The 20,254-nt window shown below is 43.0% G+C and overlaps 2 protein-coding genes across 3 annotated transcripts in view; one reads left to right on the top strand and one right to left on the bottom strand.

Moving 5' to 3' along the window:
• The window catches only part of CFAP97 (cilia and flagella associated protein 97), a 33,787-nt gene extending 28,451 nt beyond the window's left edge, over nucleotides 1–5,336 (bottom strand). The window contains exon 1 of one of the 2 annotated variants that reach the window (XM_061371747.1): nucleotides 5,216–5,336. The gene's annotated coding sequence lies outside the window, so the exon portion shown is untranslated. The remainder of the gene's footprint in view (nucleotides 1–5,215) is intronic. The other variant, XM_061371738.1, reaches the window with a different exon arrangement.
• A 5,984-nt stretch (nucleotides 5,337–11,320) lies between these two features.
• SNX25 (sorting nexin 25) overlaps nucleotides 11,321–20,254 on the top strand; it is a 77,466-nt gene continuing 68,532 nt past the window's right edge. The window contains exon 1 of the mRNA XM_061371703.1: nucleotides 11,321–11,670. The gene's annotated coding sequence lies outside the window, so the exon portion shown is untranslated. The remainder of the gene's footprint in view (nucleotides 11,671–20,254) is intronic.

Genomic DNA, 20,254 nt, shown 5'->3' with positions numbered 1-20,254 from the left:
AGTCCTGGAGAAGAGTCAACTGCCATCATCTGTTAGAACAAATGAAAGCACATGACCACCAGAGAGCCCTAGATGACTTCAGGGCAAAGGCTTTCCAGTTAATGTACAAGGGAGGGCTGAAGGAAAAAGAGAGGAAAAAAAAAAAAGTGGCTCTTATTGAGCCAAAAAAGTGCCACCCCCCACCCCCACCCCAGAAAACTGCAATACACACATTAAACATTTGTTCTTCAGTAAAGGTCACCTTGTGACCTCATAATCAGAAAGTCTAGGTCAGAGACTACTGAGGTTAAATGGTGGATATGATGATGCCTATCGGGGCTGTCTTAACAGGCTACAGCTACAAAACCCAAGCAAATGAGTAGCAAGCCCTCCAAACCCAGACGGAACAGAAGCAGATGACAATCAAAACAAAAAATACAGACATGAAAGTTATCAGGAGCTTCTGGAAGGATTTCCTTCATAAGGACCTCCATCTCTACAACCATAAGTAACCCCATCCACATCAAAGCCTCACGGGCCTACTGCAATATATTGTTTCTAACTACTTGGAAAAGTCCTATCTCTAGGCACCTCAACAAGCACTAAGATGCTTGGGGGAAAACGGTCACTGGCATTGACCCTTCCCAAAAGTGACACATAGCCACAGTCTTTTGATAATACTGACAAACAATGAACAGTTCCTGGCAGCAAAATTATTTGTACACAGGTATGAAAAGCCCAGGAAAGGACAGACTCTAATGCTAGGTATTGCGGGCAAAGATCAAGGTAAAAGGAAGTCAAGTTTTCTTGCTCCTGCTGTACTGGTGCATATCTGTGGGGACTATTTCTGCCCAATATCAAGATTTAAATATCAGGCAACATGTATCCAACCAGGCTATCCACAGCTGAAGGGGGTGAATCTGGAACAGTAGTCCGCAATAGGATGGAAGGAAAAGGAAAACAATTCCTCTTATTAAAGCAAAACTTCAGCATATCTGTCATGTAAAGGATGGTGTTGTGTGTGTGTATCATCACCCTGGTGCAAAAGTTGGAGCATTACCTGCGTGTGCATTCTTTAAGATCTGCTGGGATTAATCCAAGCAGCTGTTGCAGACTGCTGGGAGTCAGGTATTGCCATCTTCCAAATGACACTGGATACACCACTTCCCCAACTTCAGCTAAGTAATGCTTCCATGTTGATCAACTGTCTCAAAAAGTACAGCCTAAGGGTGGCCCAGAAAGCAAAGGTCTCCACAAACATCATCAAGCTCTCAAACTATTATTGAACACTCCCCATTTGAAATTACATGCTGACATAAAACCTCCCTTTCATCACAGTTCAGAAGTAAAGAGAAGCAATTCTTTCACCAGTGTTTCTACAGTAACTTCCCCCTATTCTCACCTTGTAACAGACCAGTTGTGCCCAGTCTGTACTCCTGCCTCGTTCACTGCACACAGTAGAGGTATGGCTTAGAATTGCTTAGAACCTACAGATGCCCATCTACTACTGTTGGGAAGGCAGGACTCAAAAACAAATCCATAATAAAGAGTTCAACAGCACCAAAACTTTCATCCACAAGCTGACCATCTGTACTGTGTACATGCCACTTACCCTGGCATTTTCTGGATTTGCGTCTGAGCCAGTCCTGAAAGAGACAGCAGAACCACAAAAGAAACAAGTACACCACAAACTACTGACAGAGTTTAGCAGGTAAATCATAGCATACTCCAGAATATCTGGCCATCCCTACCAAATGGCACAACATGAACTGTCTCCAACAACAGAAATCCTCACTGAGCTAGAAGTTTGTTCACGCGTCTAATGTTACAGATTTAGTATGCTTTGTGACCCAACTGGACGAACAGGCTCACCAGCATTTCCCTCAACACTTTGCACAGATGTGCTGCCACACAAATCAAACAGATGTGAGTTTTGTGACCACAAGATGGCACCTATTATCACCATTTGGAAAAAAAACAGAGTTTTACAGAGATAACAATCACATTCTCCACAGCCACTGAAAATAAGATTCAATTTTTTTTTTTTTTTAATTTTTGGTGAATATATTTCTATGTAAGAGGATCTGTCTAGTACAGATGAGCAGGGGGAGGTACAGAAATTAAGTTACTAAAGCAGTATACAAATAAGAGCTTAAGCACGTATCACTTAGGAGTAGTCTAAGTATACTCATGTTTCCTCAGAATATATGTGAGGAGCAAATGAGGAAAAGGCCTCTTGAGACCCTCGCTTGCATTCTATTTTTATTACTTCTTCATTTCTCCAGATGAGAAACATCAATATGGAAAAGCAGATAAAATGCTGAAATGAGGGGCTCTTAAATTCAACATGTTTCCTAAAGTTCCAATGTTTACTATGTTATTACTATGAAACACTTAAAGAATCACTAATACCCATTGTTGAATTGTGACTTAAAACATCAGTCAAGGTTGTTGGATGTAATCTTAGTCAAAGTCATGTTTTAAACCATTACTATCACCAGTCTTGGTTAAATATAAGATCAGGGGACAAAGAATGAAAAAGCTTTAAAAAGCAGCTGTGGTGGAAGCACTAAGGTACAACCCTCATAATAATGGTCCGCTTATCTCCCATGAATTAAAGGGAATACCTAGGCTCACCTGGGAGCTAGCTCACTTTCAGGCTCTCACCTTTAAGCTTCAGGTATATCACCCAACTGGTAGAAAGTTTATAGATACTCCTGTCATTTATGCTGCAGAAGACCATATATCCTGCAAATTCTGGAAGAACCCTTAGAGAATCACCTGTATGTGTTGCTGGGTGGAGCCTCTAAAGGGACTGGCCAATTGTCCTTTCAAAGCTTCAACAGCCTCTGCAGTTCTGATGGCCCTTTTAGCCCATGTAAGTCATATTTAGAGACACAGGGGCCTATGAACACCCTTTTAAATATGAACAAACCCAAAACCAAAGCAACAATCAGCCTGGAGAAGGCTCTGGAGAGATCTTACAGCAGCTTCCAGTACCTACAGGGGGCCTACAAGAAATATGGAGGGGGATTTTTTACAACAGCATGTAGGTCTAGGACAAGGAAGAATGGCTTAAAGCCATTCCTCCTTGTCCCAAGAGGGTAGATTTAGATTAGATAAAAATCTACCCAAGAGGGTAGATTTAGATTAGATAATAGGAAGAAATTCTTTACTGTGAGAGTGGTGAGGCACTGGCACAGACTGCCCAGAGAAGTCGTACATGCCCCATCCCTCGAAGTGTTCAAGGTCAGGCTGGATGGGCCTTTGAGCAACGTGGTCTAGTCTGTGGCAGGGGGATTGGAACTAGTTGATCTTTAAAGTCCCTTCCAACCCAAACAATTTTATGATTCTATGAAAAATGCAAGTAGGTCATAAGAGCTTTACGTTCGAAGAAAAGGAAGTCTCCGAATTAGTTGCTCTCTTCTTTTCTGGTCTCTATTCTACATCATTACAAGGATTATCTAGGCTGAGAAAATACAAAGGAACAACACATGCACTACAAAAGAAACCAAACCAACTACCACCACCACCAAGCAAACAACCAAACAGAAAAAAAAGAAGTGTAAGAGCTTGAAGCATTCTGAAAGCCAAGTCCAAATTTTTGGAAACTGTGTTTTAAAATATGAACTATTTTACAAACCCGTTCTTAAGCTAATGTCCAGTGACTAGTTTTCATCACTTAAATTTAGTCTTCAAATAGTTCCTCTTATGAATTTAAGTTTGTGGGACTTTCGCCATTAAGAACTCTAGTGATCACTTTCTGTCCAAGAAAGAGAGATTAACTGTTTTTTCAAAGAAGCAAAACTGTGCACAATGCATTCTATGCTCTATCTTGAGGACCTGATAACAGACAGAAGCAGGGGTACAAAAAAAAATGTACCATTGCTATTTCTGTTACATTCATTCCGTCCCACATAGTTGTTTCTATGAATGCTGCATAGGAATTTCAACCACACAGTTTTTAAATACATACAGGTCCAAATGCAAACACTAGATGCTTTCTGTATATGTTTTATAGTAAGAATGAACAAGTGTGAATATTCACGTAACATACTAAAACAAGTTTCTGAAAAATTGTTTTTAACAACTGCAAGGGAGAAACTTCAGCAAGGCATGAAAATTACATGACCTTAAATTATGTTGTTTCATAAGCCATGCTGAACTGTATTTTAAAATGCCAGTTTCCCTAATATGCTGTGAAAACTCCCCCAGAAACCCCAGAGTTTCACAAGCATAACATGCATTGCTTTCTGTTGTTTCATCTCAGTGAAATGCTTTCAAATTAATTCAGTATTCTGTTGTGCTGCAGGGGTTGCACAAACCCCAGGACCTACAGTTACTGCTTTTGTGATTTCCACACAAAACCACACGGTCCGAGAGATTCAGTGGCTGGTTATTTTCCAAAGTACAGCCCCACCTTGGGAACCGCTGGTGCAGGGCACAGGGTTACAACTGTCATCCTAAGCAAACTGTGGAGATGCAACCATAGCAATGGTTTAACACGCTCAAGGCAAGCCATTCACAGCAATCATTTCTGTGGACTTAATTCCCACTAACCAAATCCAACCAAAACACTTCAGTAAACTCTCTTCGAGCATTACTTCCACATGTCCCTCACTGTCTGGTAAGTCTGGGTCAGCATACACAACACAGGAACTTGCTTCCAATACCAATGACTATAATGCCAACGAGGGCTGGTGCCCCAAAATAAAATCTCCCAACTGTTTTCCGATGCCCCCGAGAGGTAAAGAGGCCAGGCACTGCACTCAAGTGCGGCAGAAAACACATTTCACGGCAGCATGACTAAACTCTGGCAGCTCCACACCAGCAAAAGCCCTCCAAATATAGCACATATGACATGCTCTAGAGACACCTACATACGTGCCGCTGAGGCAGGAACTCAAGTAGAAAGACAGCACGCTAAGAAACAATAAGAATATAAATTATATAATGACTAAAAATAACAGATGTGTATACACAAAACACAAACCACGTCTCCCATCTTGTTTGCTCTACCTCCCCCTCCCGCCCTCCCCAGTGGCTACCCACCCGCTCTCAGGACACCTCCCGTGAGGAGAAGGAGGAACCCGCGACCCCCGAAATGGAGCATTGGAGGCCCATAAACCTCGCCAGGCCGGGCCTGGTCGGCAGCCCGAGGCAAGCATCAGCCGCCACCTCCCTCCCCCGCGGCTTTGTTATGGTAACCGCGCAGGCGGCCGGGGCTGATACTCACACGCACGGGAGGAGAGAGAAGGAACACGATCAACCAAAAGCGCGCAGCTCCGCGGCGGCCGACTAGATTGCTGCCCCTCTTGCGTCGCCGGGAGAGAAAAGGCGGTGCTTGAGAGGGGCGGGAACGGAGATGGGGGAAGTCCCGGCACCCCCTTCCTGCCTCTCTCAAGTAACGGCTATTTCCTTGCCACTCCTCTAGGCTCCGCAGGACTGGAGGAGAAAGCGGCGTTCTTGCTGAGGCGATGGGGTTTCATGTAGAAGTGATAGTGCCTCAAGCTGAGGTGCGGACCGCTAGGTTGAGGTGATGGGACTACATGCTGAGGTGGCAGCGCCCCAGGTTGATCTGGTGGGGCTCCAGCTTGAGGTGACGGGGCTCTGGGTTGAGACGAAGTGACCGGGTGGAGGCAATGGGGCTCTTGCTTGAGATGGTGGGGTCACATGCTGAGGTGCTGGAGCCTCAGGTTGAAATAATAGTGCCTTAGGCTGAGGTGTTAGCATTCCAGTTTGAGGTGATGGCATCCCAGAACGAGGCAATGAGAGCTGGTGCTGTGGTGATGGTTTTCCATGTTAGGGTTACAGTGCCCTAGATTGAGGTGATGGTGCTCCAGACTGAGATGATAGTTCCCTAGGCTGGGATGAGGGCACTCATGGTTGATGTGCCGGCAGCCCATACGGAGGGGATAGCAAACCAGGTTGAGGGGAGGGTATCCCACTGTGAGATGGTGATGTCCCATATTAAGGCAACAGCACCTCAGGCCAAGGCTATGGCACCCATGTTGTAATGCCAGGGCTGCAGCAACGAGCAACATATCCTGAGGAAATGGATGAAGCAAAGTGATCTGGAGGGCTTTTAGGTACAACTGACCCAAATCATCAGGGTTGGATCAGGACTCTTCTCTGAGTGGAGCTGATCTCAGCATCTTTGAATCTCAGTATAATTATTGTAGAAACATGGATGAAGCCTTCAGGTAGAATTTCACTACTTTTTCTGCTTACTAGGTAAATGATGACTACTTACTCATGATCTGCCACCAGGAAGTGGTAGTGTCCTGTGTAAGGATGGGTAGGTTCCAGCTCTTCTGAAGGGGTCCGCTGCGGTACCAGACCTTGGCATTTCTTTAATAATTAGTATTACTTTTTAAGAAACTAAAAAGAATTACATGAAAAGAACTACATGAAAAGAAAGACTTCCAGATTGCTGATCCATGCATTCAAAACTATAAATTCTACTTCATTTTGGGCCCACTGTTCATCATGAAAAAGATTTAATGACACGATCCCATTTTTTTCTGAGCATGCTGACTTTTGAGTTGAATCAGGGCTATGCAGCCAAAATAACTGTTGTTATATATAGCCACATTTCACTTGGCACATAAACACACACACAGAGGTACATATGTATATACACATATGTGCATATGTGCCTCTTTGTGTATGTGTATACATGTGTGTATATACATATGCTCAGCATTTTGTAGAATGTGTGCATATATACATGTATATACATATATGTATATACATACACAAAGAGGCACATATGTACATATGTGTATATACATGTATATGTATACACATGCTACAAAATGAGCGTTTGCTGACCTCACAATGTGAGGTCTTCGGTAGCTCACACTAGGCATTAAATGTGTGATTTTTCCCCTGTGTGTCAAGTTCCTACCTACAAATAGGCAAAATACAATACCGTTATCTCATAAAGGTGTAGCGAAAACCAAATTTGGTTAATATTAGTGTAACTTACATACCTTGTAGAAATGTGGCCAACAAAAATGAGTAGTTACCATCTTCAAGCAATTCAACTGATTTTCAGTAAAAGAAGAATGAGGCCTAATAGAAAAACACAGTATATGATCATGTAAAGTCTATATTGAAATGTCTACACAAAAAAAAATCTGTGTAAGTACGTTTTGCAGTTGCAATAGATAAACATTGAGGTAAAGTTTTATCAGACAGACTATGTCTGCTTTTACAGACAGATTGCTCATATGGTTTCCACTAAAATGTGTCTGCATTTTACATTTTCAATCAAGTCTGAAGTATCTACTGTAGCAGAGAAAGTTTTAAAAGGCAAAAAGGTTGAAAATATTGAGCTCCTTCTTTCTGCAAGCCTTTAAGAAATAAACACAGTAATTTTCTTGAGTTTATTGAAAAGTATCAAATAAGATTTAAGATACTGAGAAGTATAACAATCTCCTTTTCTCTTGCTCTGGTAGCTAGGGTTCATGAAATCATTACCCAGTAAATGTGTTTCTTCTCTTTCCTATGATTGTTTCCAACTGTGTTAGTTATGCTTCTATACCATCGGGTTTAAAAGTTCATGAGCACTTCTGGGTTTTGTGCCCAAAAGGCTTTTAGAAATTTCTGTAAATTCTTGACTGCAACTACAGTGCAGCACCACCGCAGTTATAAAAATGCATGCAATTAATTCAAACTTTTAAGTGTACTAAAAATATAAACAAAGTATGCACTTTACGTATGTTCTTTTTTGCCTGTAAGTTAGATTCCTATTTTAACTGAGTAATTGCTAACCTTTATATCAATATGATTGAAACCAGAAAGGCTCACAAAACAGAAAGTAAATGTGAAAAAGCTTTCAAGCAAGTATTTATTTTAAGCTTGCCTAAATATTTTAAAGGCACAAATTTACAGAAGTTTAAAGTTTGCAGTGCTGCAAAGGTGAAAGTTGCAAGATTGTCACCAAAGATGTGAAAGTGCTTTCAGACCATTGGGCTTTGTCTAGGGTATGTTATAAACAGGTAAATTATACTCCTGGCTCAAAGCAAAAAAAGTAAAGATGCTGACTTTTCCCCCAGATCAGACATAATTTCTGTACTAAACCAAGATTAAAGTAGTATTCTCTTTGTAGGAAAGATACTTGCAGTACTGATTGAATGAAGTAGAGTTTGAATCTCTTACCTCATAAACTAGTTCCGTGAATGAGTAGTCACAGGAAGAGAATAAAATAACCCCCAGTTCAGAAAATTGACCTCTAAAGTCCTTTGTCTTGCACAGAAAAGTAATTTTTAAAGTACAGAAGGGGAAGTTCAAATAACACTGAGGTAAACTTGAAAATTACCATTGACTTCAGCGGAGCTAGGATGTCATCTAGAATATTAGAAATTGTACCTCAGGTCAAAAAGTCACAGAATCTTATTAAAAACTAAACGAAAAAAACACAATCAAATCTCCCTCTAGCTCTGTGGATACACATCTGATTCAGGGTATGATGTGTAAATCCTAGCTAAAATTGGTGGGATTACTCATTCAGACAAGAACGGTTTTGTGCGTAAGCACTGCAGGACTACACTGTTATTATAGGTAGGTTTATTTTTTTATCTTCCTCTCCAATTCTGAGAATTAATACTCTAATACGAAAATAATCTCTGTTTACACAGTACTAACAACATTACATACTCTGCTTCAGGTTAATTTAAAAATTCAGTTCCCTTAAGTAGTTTTGACAGAGGCCCAAGCAGTTTCCTGAATGCATTTGTGGAAAGAGGCCTCTACATGCTCTGTCTGGTTTCTTGTGTGGATCTTTATTAAGATCCCAGAATAGAACTTGAAGTGAGGCCAAAGCCCTGCATTTTCTGAAATCTTTGAGGAATAAAGTGTGTGCTAGGAGATGGATCTTTACTTTTTTTTCTGTACCTGATGAGAATAAAATAACTTTATAGGAAACCTTCTGGCATGTTCGGCCTTATCCAAAAGCATTCAGATTCCACAGAATCTTTCTGTTGCTGGTAAAGGTCAAACATGTTGAAAGAACCTTGGTCCCCAAGGCCTTTGGCAAAGCAGCAGGATGTTTTGGTTCACGGTAGTTTGCATGGGAAGGCACTGGCATTGCAATATTTTCACTATTATGATGATTTTCACCTTTAATAACAGAGACTATAATCCATTTTGGACACTCTGGATGGTCTGAGTTGGCATTTAAAATGTCTTTGTGCAATTTAATAGCCACTAAATAGAATAAATAAATTGTAATAAAATTGTATATAAGTTACTGTAATGACTTTGGATAGGATTTGGGCCTGCAAGAAATCTGGAGAAGGATTTTTTACAAGGGCATGTAGTGATAGGACAAGACAGAACAGTTTTAAGCTGAAAGAGGGGAGATTTACATTAGATATTAGGAAGAAATTCTTCACTAAGAGTTATGAGACATGAACATGTCACCCAGAGAAGTTGTGACTGCTCCATCCCTGGAAGTTTTCAAGGCCAGGTTGAACAGGACTTTGAGTAACCTCATCTACTGGAAGGTATCCCTGCCCATGGCAGGGGGGTTGGAACTAGATGATCTTTAAGGTCCCTTCCAGCACAAACCATTCGATGATTAAGGAGCAGTGTCTCCTTTGGTCAGTGACTAATGTGAGAGCTAAAATCATTTCAAAACTACTTGAGGATTTTAAGAGGACATTCACTGCTGCGCAAACCTTCTAAGCGGTAAAGGAATGTATATATGGAGACAGTTCTGTTGTATGAGTCAGGCCATACCATCAGATGCTGTGGGTTAGGTTAGAACTAGTTTAGAAAATTCTGTGGTGGAGTCAAACATTTGCTGTAGCTTAGAATCCTCACCAGCTCTGTGCCTGCCCTGTGCCTTGGTATTTGTACCTTTTCTTCATCAGGCTAGTATAATGCATCTCACAGAAGTAACTTTTTACAGAATGTGAAAAAATCAAAGATACTCTAGCCAGAATAGCTGTTCTTTAAAAGAGAAGATTCAGGGCAATTAAGATCACCAGAGTAGTGGCAATCTCAAAAGTGCTTCCCAGAAGTCTCAAGACCTGTCAGCACTTCTACAGTGCTTAACTTTATTAATGGGATATCTGCTCTTAAAATGAAGTGAGTAAATGCTTGTACATCTGCTTTGGCTGGCTTCTTTTAGGGAAGTATTGCCCTTTACTCCTACTCTGAGGAGATCAAGGCCTGCTTCCCACCTTGCCTGGGGCTGCCAACTGCCATGGAGAGGATCCATTAAGTGCGCTGTGCCTGTGGGGAGGTGAACATACATCCCCAGCACATCTGGAATAGGACAAGGCTTTTGAGGAGTTTGTTGTCAGAATATGCCACAGGCAGTCCCAACTCATCAGACCCGCCGAGTGAGGGTAGCAATGGGAGTGCTGGCAGGCTTCCTTTGGGGTAGTGAGGCTGGGTTTTGCAGAATCTCAGTTGTGTCACTTCGATCGCTGTTCTATTAACTTTTCATGTCTGAAATCCAGTTATGGCCTCCTTGGGCTGATCAAAGGGGTGTGAGCAGAGGGGTGCACACAGTAATCATTCAGGAGGGGGTCTGAGCCTCGGAGATGCCCCCGGCCAAGGCTGTGTCCAGAGCTCAGGCCAGGGCCTTGGTGCTGTGGCCAGACCATCCCGGGCCCCACCGGTCCCACCAAATCGCGGCCCGCTAGCTCCCCAGCTCTGCCAGGCTGTCCAAAGCGAAGGGGCGCCCGGCAGCTTTCCGCGGGACTCAGCTCCACACTGCGGACCCCGCGGGGAGGACCTTCCCCTATTCGTCTCTCCCGAGCGCGGCTGTTTCCTGGCCTGTGCGCGGGGCGGGGACGACACCGCGTCCTGCCACAGCGCTGCCCTCGGGGAGAACAGTGCACCGGGCGGGCAGGCCAGGCCCGCCGTGGGGCGGCACGGGGAGGGCCGGGGACACGTGCGCCTGCCGCACCGCCCCCGCCTCCTCCCCTCCCCCTGCCGGACACCGATCGGTGCGGCGGGGCCTCCCCGCCTGCCGCCACCGCGCTCGCATCACGCCGCTTATCGGCGGGCAGCGCTGCCGCTTCAGCCGCCAGGAAGCGGCGGGGCCGCCGAGCACCCGGCTGCCGCCGGGCATGAGCTCCGGCTCCCCCGGCGGCCGCAGCGGTGCCAGTGGCGGCGGCGGGCTGCGGCGGAGGAGGACAGGGGGGGGCCCGGGAGCGGCGACCTTCGGAGGGGGCTGCCGCGGCGGGAGATGCTCTTGCTCCCAGCGGCGCCAGGAGCAGCATGTTCCCCGGTGCCGACAGCGCTAGCAGCACGGCCGGGCAGCCCGAGCCGGTGGGGGCTGCCACCCCCGGTCCGCTGGGTTCGCACGGCCCCGGCGGCGAGGCCGGCCGCCGCAGCGCCCCGGCAGCAGCCGCTGTTGCCGGCGGCGGCGGCGAGGGGGAGGCGGCGGAAGACGAGGAGGACGAGGATCCTGGCTCGTCCCTCTTCGTGCTGGCAGGCGGGCTGGGGCTTCTTGCAGTGTCTGTCGTCCACCTGGGGCAGGAGCGGGCCGAAGCTGGGGGTGGCGGACCGCCGTGCCTGGCCCTGCTGCTGCTCCGCCTCGGTCTCTACGCGGGCTGCGCAGCCGTCGCCGCCGCGCTGGGCACCCTGATAGTCCTCGTGTGTCGTGGCCGCCGCCGCCTGCCGCCGCCGGACTTTGCCGCCGCAGCTCCTGTCCTGCGGGCTGTGGGGGTAAGTGCCGAGAGGAGGGGAGCGCGGCGGGGGGGCGGCCGCGGGCGCTCTCTCTTTACGCCGGCGGGGAGAGGGGAGCGGCGCTTGGCGCGTCCCGCGCGCCACCGCGGATCGCCGGGCCTCCCAAAAGCCGTGTACCCTTGTCCTCCCGCGGCCGCAGGAGCCTGTCCACTCTGCCGCCCGGCGGGGTTTTAAATGGGGAAAGTTGTGCTGGAGGGTAACAGGAGTGCGGGAAAAAAGGAGACTTTGCTTCGAGAGAGACCTTCAGAGTGCGGGATCACTCGTATGGCAATTTGTTGTTGGCTGTGTCTCAAATCCCTTTCTGCGCCTTCGGTTGAAGTGCCATTAGTGAAAGAGAGAGACGTGCTGTAAGAGCCAGCATAGCATTGTTTAAATGCCTGTTCTGGAGTTGGGCAGTTTCAGATAGTGTTATCATAATGTCGTGAAGAAGTGCCAGCATGTTTTCAAACCTCTGCAGCCTTCTACACAGAAGATAAATTCGCTTTATGTGTGTCTTCTAAGATGTACTAATTAATGTTCATAAGCTCTTCCTAGCTCACTGCTAACTAGTTTTTGGTTGTTTTTTTTTTTCTTTGGACGGGACCTGTAGCACAAGGTATTTAGATTGACTACAGGTGCTGGTCAGAATAACTTTGCTGTTATCCACGCATATCCCCACCCCCCCATCAAGTCATCCAGGGCTCTGGATGTGATCCTAGACAGTCCTGAAAAGCTGCGGCTGGAAATGAGGATCCCCCCCTGCACTCCCGCTGTGCCATGAGTTGCAGGGATGTGGTGTTTGACACCACAGCTGACGACTCCATCCGGGTGCCCTTGGTCCCTCACCCAGCAAATTGTAGACCTTAACGTGGCATGTCAGCAAGCGAAGTGCTGCAGCTGTAGACCAGTGCCACTGAAGTGCTATTTCACTTTGGTGAGCGTCACACAGGATACCTGAGAGTGCTCTTCAAAGAAATAGGAGCATAATTGGTGTGCTGTCTCACTGTTCTGGTGACCCAGTTCATTACACTTAGTATGCATACTCTTCTTGTTAGCAGCAAGTAAATAATGCTGTCACCTCTGTGTTTCTGGGGCTGCGATTGATACAAATGTACTTGCAGAAAGCAAGGGTGCTGGCAGGGCAGAAAACTTGTTAGAAATCACTTGCTGATACAGTTGGCTATCTTTTCGTCTTGCCAATCAAATTGGCTAAATGACCTGTAGTAGTGGACCTAGGGAGGGAAGGAGCCTGTGTTTGTGAGCAGTGCATCTTTCCAGGCCTGCATTTAATGGGAACTGGCAGGACATTGTCAGTAGTAGGCGGTGTTTGGCTGGGGTTGGTGACTTTAGTGAATAATACAACTTGCAAGGGTGCATTCAGGATCTGTGTGTGGAAGTGGTTGTGTGTGATAATCGTTTTGTCTTCTTGGTAGACTTTTTAAAATACTTTTTACTTTGAAGACTCAGGATCATACTAATTTATTTGAAAGGAATGAAGAACAAATTGCATGTATGAGTGAAGTGAAAAATGAGAAGATGTAATGCACAAAGTCAGCAAGCTGTAAGCAGAAGGTACCTGTTCTTTAGGTAGTGTATTAAGTGGGTACAGCTAGGGATTGTTCAGCAGTTTCTTGGCGTAGGAATGCTGCGGAACAAATATGTATTAAGTGCTATATGCTTTTGTATTTCACCACTGAGTCAAAGGGAAAAAAAAAAAAAGCATCAGTAATAAATTCTTGTTGCCTTCAGGTTTCAAACAATCACAGAATGGTTTGGGTTGGAAGGGACCTTAAAGAACATCTCATCTCACCCCCCCTGCAATAGGTAGGGGCATCCCCTGCTAGACAAGGTTGCTCAAAGACCCCATCCAGCCTGGCCTAGAACATTGCCAGGTATGGGGCATCCACTGCTTTTCCTGGGCAGCCTGTTCCAGTTGCTCAGAAAAGCTATGTTCCACCACTCTCGTAGTAAAGAATTTTTTTCTAGTATCTTACTATAACTTACCCTCTTAATAACTTGCCCTCTTTCAGCTTAAAACTGTTCCCCCTTGTCCTGTCACTATAAGCCCTTTTAAAAAGTCCCTCTCCAGATTTCTTGTAAGCCCCCATTATGTACTGGAATCTGCTCTAAGGTTGTCCTTGAGCCTTCTCCAGGCTGAACAATCCCAACTCTCTCAGCCTGTCTTCATAGAAGAGATACTCCAGCCCTCTGATCATCTTCATGGCCCTCTGGAGGTTTGCAAGGTTAAATATTTTGGTGATAATGCCACAGCTCCAGTGACATTTTTGTTTAGATAAGTATAGCAGCACATCTGGATGTGTGTTAATTTACTTCTAGGAGAACATACTGTATACATAATATAAAAAAGAAATGATCTATATGTAGACTTAATAGGGGAAGTGTCCCTGCTGCTGCAATGAGGAGCAACTTTCAGATTTGTGAAACAGCAAACAATGAAAATCAGTTAACTTTAGAAAGCCAAGAGTTGAAGAAAAAAAAAATCAGATTTACTGCTCTCTTTCTCTACCCCTTTCTGAAAAACATAATACATAAGCCCACTGAGCAGGACTGAAACTTGAACTGTGCAGAGCCAAATACAGTCTCATCAGTTACTGTATCCTATGCACTTTCTTTTAGTGGGATGTTCCTTCTTTTTGTGGTATGTTGTTGCCAGTTTCTCCTCAAGATGTTCTCCTTTTGCCACCATCCGTTGGATTTGTAAATGTAAATAGTGCCCACCTGCTCTTGCTCTTCCAGTACGTGGTGGTTGGATTTATTAGTTCTGTGGTATGTGTTCATTGTTTCAGAAGGAAATTGAAATCTTGCACTTAAAAGTCACTGCTAAAGCAGCAGCACCTGCTGCAGTCCTTTTCATGGGATTGTTTCTTTACCCTCCTCCTGATTCAGTTGAAATTTTTCTTTCCTGCCTCTTTGCAGTGTTCTCAAAATTTAACCTGGCTGTAGGAAAGGGACTGTCAAGCAAGGAGCAACAAGGTACTTTCTCTTTAGAAGCTGTAATTCCAGGCATCTTATTTGGCTGTCTCATGCCTTCAATTTAGAGTTTTGTTGATTTTATTTTGATACAAAATGGCTTCAGGGCTGCAAAGCTCCTTGACATACTTTTTCTGAACAGTTTTGTGTATGTTTGGCAGGTTTCCCGATTGGTGCTTCAGCAGCATGTAGGTGAAGAAAGTAGTAGTGTCTGTATAGGCAGCATGTACAAGTGTAGGCCATTTGCTAAAATGGCTTTTGAAGTTTCCTCCATACGTTTGTCTTTGAAAAATTTGTAGGCAATCTTTTTATTATACATACCTTTGTATTTACACTGCTTTATTATCATTCAGCTGTCACTCTCCCAGTTTTCATAGAGCCTTATGAGCCTGCTGTCTTTTCCTTTCTGGCAGCCAGTAGTAGGATAACTGTAAAGCAAGAATTTGTTTAGCCTTTATGCATCTGAAGAACCCTCTGTTGGCCTAGCAATTTAAAATAGTTTATTTTATTTTAGAAAAAAGTCTTATGGCTGGTGTCTTACTCTGCATGTGTTGTATGTACACAAACTCAGGGCAGATGGGTTGATTTTCATTCTTTGAGTGAGCTTCATATGGGGGTTAACAGATGAGGAAATACTTAAGTATTCAGTAATAAATATTTACTCTAGTGGGAGTCAGTCTCAGCTCTTGGAGAGTGGGAGTACTCTTGATCAACTTCAAAGGGACTCTGATCGAGTTCTTCATGCTGTGCTGAAAAAGGGGAGTTTTTTGTAAGTTCCCAATTCTGAAAGCACTTACAATGTGAGTCGTTGATTTCCATGGTCCTTTTAATGCAACTGAGTAACTTGGGTGAGGAAGTGCTGTGTTGCAGGTTTGAACTTCAGAAGAGCAAGGTGTATGCCTTATCGTTTTGCTTGAACTTGCAGGTAGTGAAACGATCTTTCCAAATGTGAAGCTGTGCTTTGTTCAGAGCACTCTTTGTGTAACCCCTTTGGGACTTGAAAGGTGAAGACTTTCTGCTGAAGTCAGGTATCTTAACAAGAGCATTTGAAATCTGCAAACTGCAAAGCAAGGTGTGCAATTTATATTGCCATGACAAGGTGTGCTTTCAACATAGTCTTCCCATGTACGAGAGCTCTGATCGCAAGGTCTATCTGGAGAGCTTCCATATAAAGGTTTGCTTCTTCCAGTGTTCCTTTATATCTTCATTGGAAAGAGAAGGGAAGAGGGTGTACAGGCAACTCTTAATATTTACTTATTAATTTAAGTACTTGCAGCCATTAATAATATTGCTAAATAGTTTGTATTGAAATAGTGGGAATTGAATGATACCCTGGAGTTGTACATTTTGTTATTGCCAGCAGTTGTACATTGTGTTATTTTTCAGCACTTCTCAGGAACTGTTTTAGGACAAGATTATTTGTGGTGGAGGAGGGCATCAAAGTGCAGCATGCCAGCAAAAAGGCATGGTGACCCAATTGTACTTTGATAAAAATGTCTGTCTCAAAAGGGATTTTCACTTTTCAAATATCTATGGACTTGCTCATACTGGTAATAGCCCTGGTTAGAACATGTGTCACCTTTTAAATTCAAGCTTGCTCCCTACACTGTTAACTTGTATGGCTGTAGAGGAGATGTCTTTGACTCATATGAAGAGCCATGTTAACCAAGTTAGTGGGAAGGAGAAAGAAAACACTTTCTCCCTCGTTTCCAGTGTGAGTTGTTTCTCCACCAAAAAAACTGGCAGGACAGAGTCTTTTTTTCAGTATAGTGTTTTTACTCTATTTCAAAGCAAAAACTCTGAATAATAGCAGCTGGGTTATCAAGTTAATTTAAATAATGAAAAAAAACCAAGGATAGTTTATTAAATTTAAGTGCTGCATTTTAAATACATAATAAATGAATAATACTCTGTATAGGGAATGATCTACCTAGTCTTGTCTTGCAGTCTTGTGTTTGAGTATCTGTCATGATTAAGCTGAGTGCTCTGCTCTTTTTGAGGAATGTAAGGGCGGTAGAGGGAATGGCCACATGGTTTTCCTTCACTGTTGGACTTTGGCCATCTGATGAGGTTTGCAAAGGTAAGCTTACAGGAGACCCAGCAACTGTAAGAAGCCAAAGGTTTACCATCTGAAGGTATCAGCTTCAAACGTGATGCAGAGCAGTTCCTGAGATAATGAGCAGTTTCGAGCAGCTATGAGGGAGAGGAGAAACTTTCCAACTCCTTTCAGTCTTTACACCTTAGTAAGTCTTCAAAAGTATGGGGTTTTAGTCAACCTAAAGGCAAGGTGTTCTACAGTTTGTCTCATTCCCTGGTCCATTAGGGAATATGGAGAGCTCCAGTTTTGCAGGGTTTTTGCTGTTACTTCTGCCAGTCTCTGCTTGCTGCTCTTCTGTCATGCTTGTTTTAGATCCTCTTGGGCTTGCAACCAAATATTCTGTCTACTGCCATTCTTTTAATTTATCACTTGTTTCTGGATTGAAAGTAGAGGATATGCTTCAAGGATTTTTTTTGGTTTTGTGTTTTAACAGATCCAAGTGTCTAATACTTTTGTTCTTAGTGCTCTTACTTAGGCAGGCTAACAATCAGCTTTTGATGATGTAGGTGAGTTTACTACTAAGGAAGTCTTGAAATTAAAATAACGAAAAGGTATCGTAGCATTGCCTCCCAATTTCAGGAATATTTTAAAGTTTGAAGAGAATGTTGCATGAATTGCAAACATTGTTATGGCTCAGTGGGGGCCTGTTACACTTGGGGGCCTGTAGTTTAGATACATCTGCTACAGTTTGTTTTTAGGGATGTGTGGAATATCTGTTATCCTTATGGATTTCAAAGCTTTTTTAGAATTGAAGTTTTGTCAGGACTGCATGCACTGATTACCTGCAGGCATAACTTTGAAGTGGTAACTTCATTCTCACTAGAGACCACTGATCTCGGGAAATTAAATGTTGAAACATTCTTCAGATTCTGTGTCTCACTTATTTATCCCATAACTCCTTAGCAATGAGCAGACTTAGTTTTCCACACAGCATTTTTTCCATCATGTATATTTAGAGATCTCTTGTCTTGTCATGCAACCCTATTTTCCTTTCATTGTATCCTGTGTGGTCTTCAGCTCTGCATTGTATTGTGCTTGACATTTAATTTTCTCAACATTGGGTTAGATTGGCATTTCATGTGTTGCTATATGAATCAGGCTTCTTTTACATTTGTAGGGACTACTTCACACTTGAAAAGTGTTTTATGACTGACAGTGTAACTAGGGAGCTAGTTCATTTCTTCTGATAACTGAGCCATTCTGAGTCAATAAGAGAGACTGGTGGGAGGCTTATTGGGGTCTTGCTGTCAGGTCTCTGGCGGGGGAGTCCTAAAGGAGTAAGGTCAAGAGTGAAAGCATCTTGCATTCAAGATACACCTTGGGATTGAAAATATGGTGCACGTGTATCAAAGATTGTAAAACCAAAATTTGATCAAGTTCCTTCTTATTCCACGTTTTGGTTCCTTGTGCTCTATAATGGAGGGCAGCAAAGTTTACCCAAAGAAGAGTCAATTATATAGAATACCATATCCTTTACCAAGCTGCCACTTTGTAAAGTGACTTAAAAAGCACAAAGCAAAACACCCAAACCCCTCAAATAATCCTCAACCCCCCAGAGAAATTGTGTTGTTGAAAGGAGAACAGGCTTTTGTCATGGGAGGTTTAAATGACCAATCGCTGTATTAAACATGCACAGTGAAATAGATCAAGTTAATGTTAATAAAATCAATGATGACAATTCATTCTGCATATTCTGTGATTCTCTGATAAAAAGACAGAACATCCTACCTTTATACAGTGAAAAGTCATGAGGCAGGGAGGGTATAGCAATAGACAATGCAAGAGTTCCTCATTGATTGTCAGGCTAAGACTCTGCGGCTGAGGCATGAGTCTGTGCAGGCTTTTCTGGCTTGTGAGCAATTCAGTTTTCATAGCACATAGCTCTTCTGGCTTTGAAGTATAGGCCATGGGTTCTTCTTGTCTGTTTTAACAGAGGACAAGAGTGTGGAAATGTTCAGTAAACTGGAGCTGTCCATGTACACTGAGAATTTATGTAGACTTTTATTTTGGTGACATTAAGGTTCCTACCAGGGAATAATGCTGTATTTTTTGCTGAACATAAATCTGAATGCTAACTAACCAGTTATTTCTTAGCTGTACTGAAGGGGATGAAAGTATTACCTGAGAAAAGTTTCATTTTCATATTCTTGTCTAGCTGGTATTATATGAAAGCTCAAGTCAAGGAAGTTCTGCCTTCATTATAGTTTTTGTACTGCTGCAGTTTTATCAGTTTTGCATGTGGTACGTATAAGGTAAAGGTCCCAGTATAATAAACATGGTTTACATATTCCAGGAGCTACTATAGTAGTGGAAATAAGATCCACTGATATTCTAAAATAGTTATTGAGATAATGATACTTAACATAATAGGATTAACATGCTTTAAGTATGTTGATTTTTAAATTGGTAGCTATGGTATCACTTAATATATGTAGATTAATGCTTAAGTGACATGTACTTGCTTTGTAATCTTAAATAGAACTATAGGTATTAATTTAAAATAATAATTCTTGTGATTAGATAATTTATTTTTGCATCAGAAATTGGAGTAAAGTTTAATACTGTAAGAAAACATCTATTTAGATGGGTTAAAGATGAATTTATGGAGAGTTCAGTGAAGTGTTATTTGAAACTGTGACTCTCTATCATCGAAGTCCAGTCTGATGTTAATGTGTGATTTACAAAGAAAAGAATCAAGTTAACAGGGCATTAGTGTGTAGCAAGTAGCTGGGGTAACTGGATAGTTCTTACATGCTGAATTAGATGTAGTCTTTGCCTTGTAGGTCAGTGATTAAACTGAGTATCTCATCCACAATGCCCACTTTTACTGTCCTGAGCTCTGTTCTAGTTTTGTTGTAATTGAGTTAATATAATAGAAATAATTGTTAATTTTTCTCTGCTTCTGGCTTTACTCCCATGGCAGAGTAAGTCTGCATGTGGTGTGCCTGTAGCAGGTGCCTAGCTTTCTGCTGTTAGATTTGAGGATTTGCATTTGATGACTTGAGTATTGCAGATGGATTTCTTAACAGTGGAAGATGCTCCTGTTTTCTCTGTGCTTTGCCATTTATTCAATGTAGTTGTTGAAACAACTTATTCTTAATTCTTTATTCTTTAGCATTTTCTTCAGAACTGATTTTAAATTGTTTAAACCAATAAATGATGTTAATTTTTGCATCTGTAGGAGATTGAACCCAAGAGAAAATTTCGGGCTTAATGCCAGCATTGTTTTGGGTTTTTTTTTCTCCCGCGCCTTTCAGACCGTTGTTTTCTGTTTTAGACCATTCTCAAAAGTATCAAATAATGAGTATTATTGAGAAGTCTCCAGGAAATACACGCATCCTTTTTTTTCAGCCTGTAAACAAAGTAAAAATTAGAGAAAACTTGAACTGTTCCAGGAAACAAGCCTCCCTGTTTGTTAGCAACCTCATTCTTCACATGCGCTTTCCAAATGTGCTCCACCCTTACCCCTTCAAGTCATTTTATCTTATTTAGGTT

This window comes from Neopsephotus bourkii, unplaced genomic scaffold (genome assembly GCF_033783945.1).
Source record: "Neopsephotus bourkii isolate Nb327-2 ecotype Australia unplaced genomic scaffold, CSIRO-AGI_Nbou_v1 NB_168, whole genome shotgun sequence".
NCBI classification, from domain to species: domain Eukaryota; kingdom Metazoa; phylum Chordata; class Aves; order Psittaciformes; family Psittacidae; genus Neopsephotus; species Neopsephotus bourkii.
The sequence above is the reverse complement of the archived record's forward strand: the minus strand, read 5'-3'. Positions and strand labels throughout refer to the sequence as shown.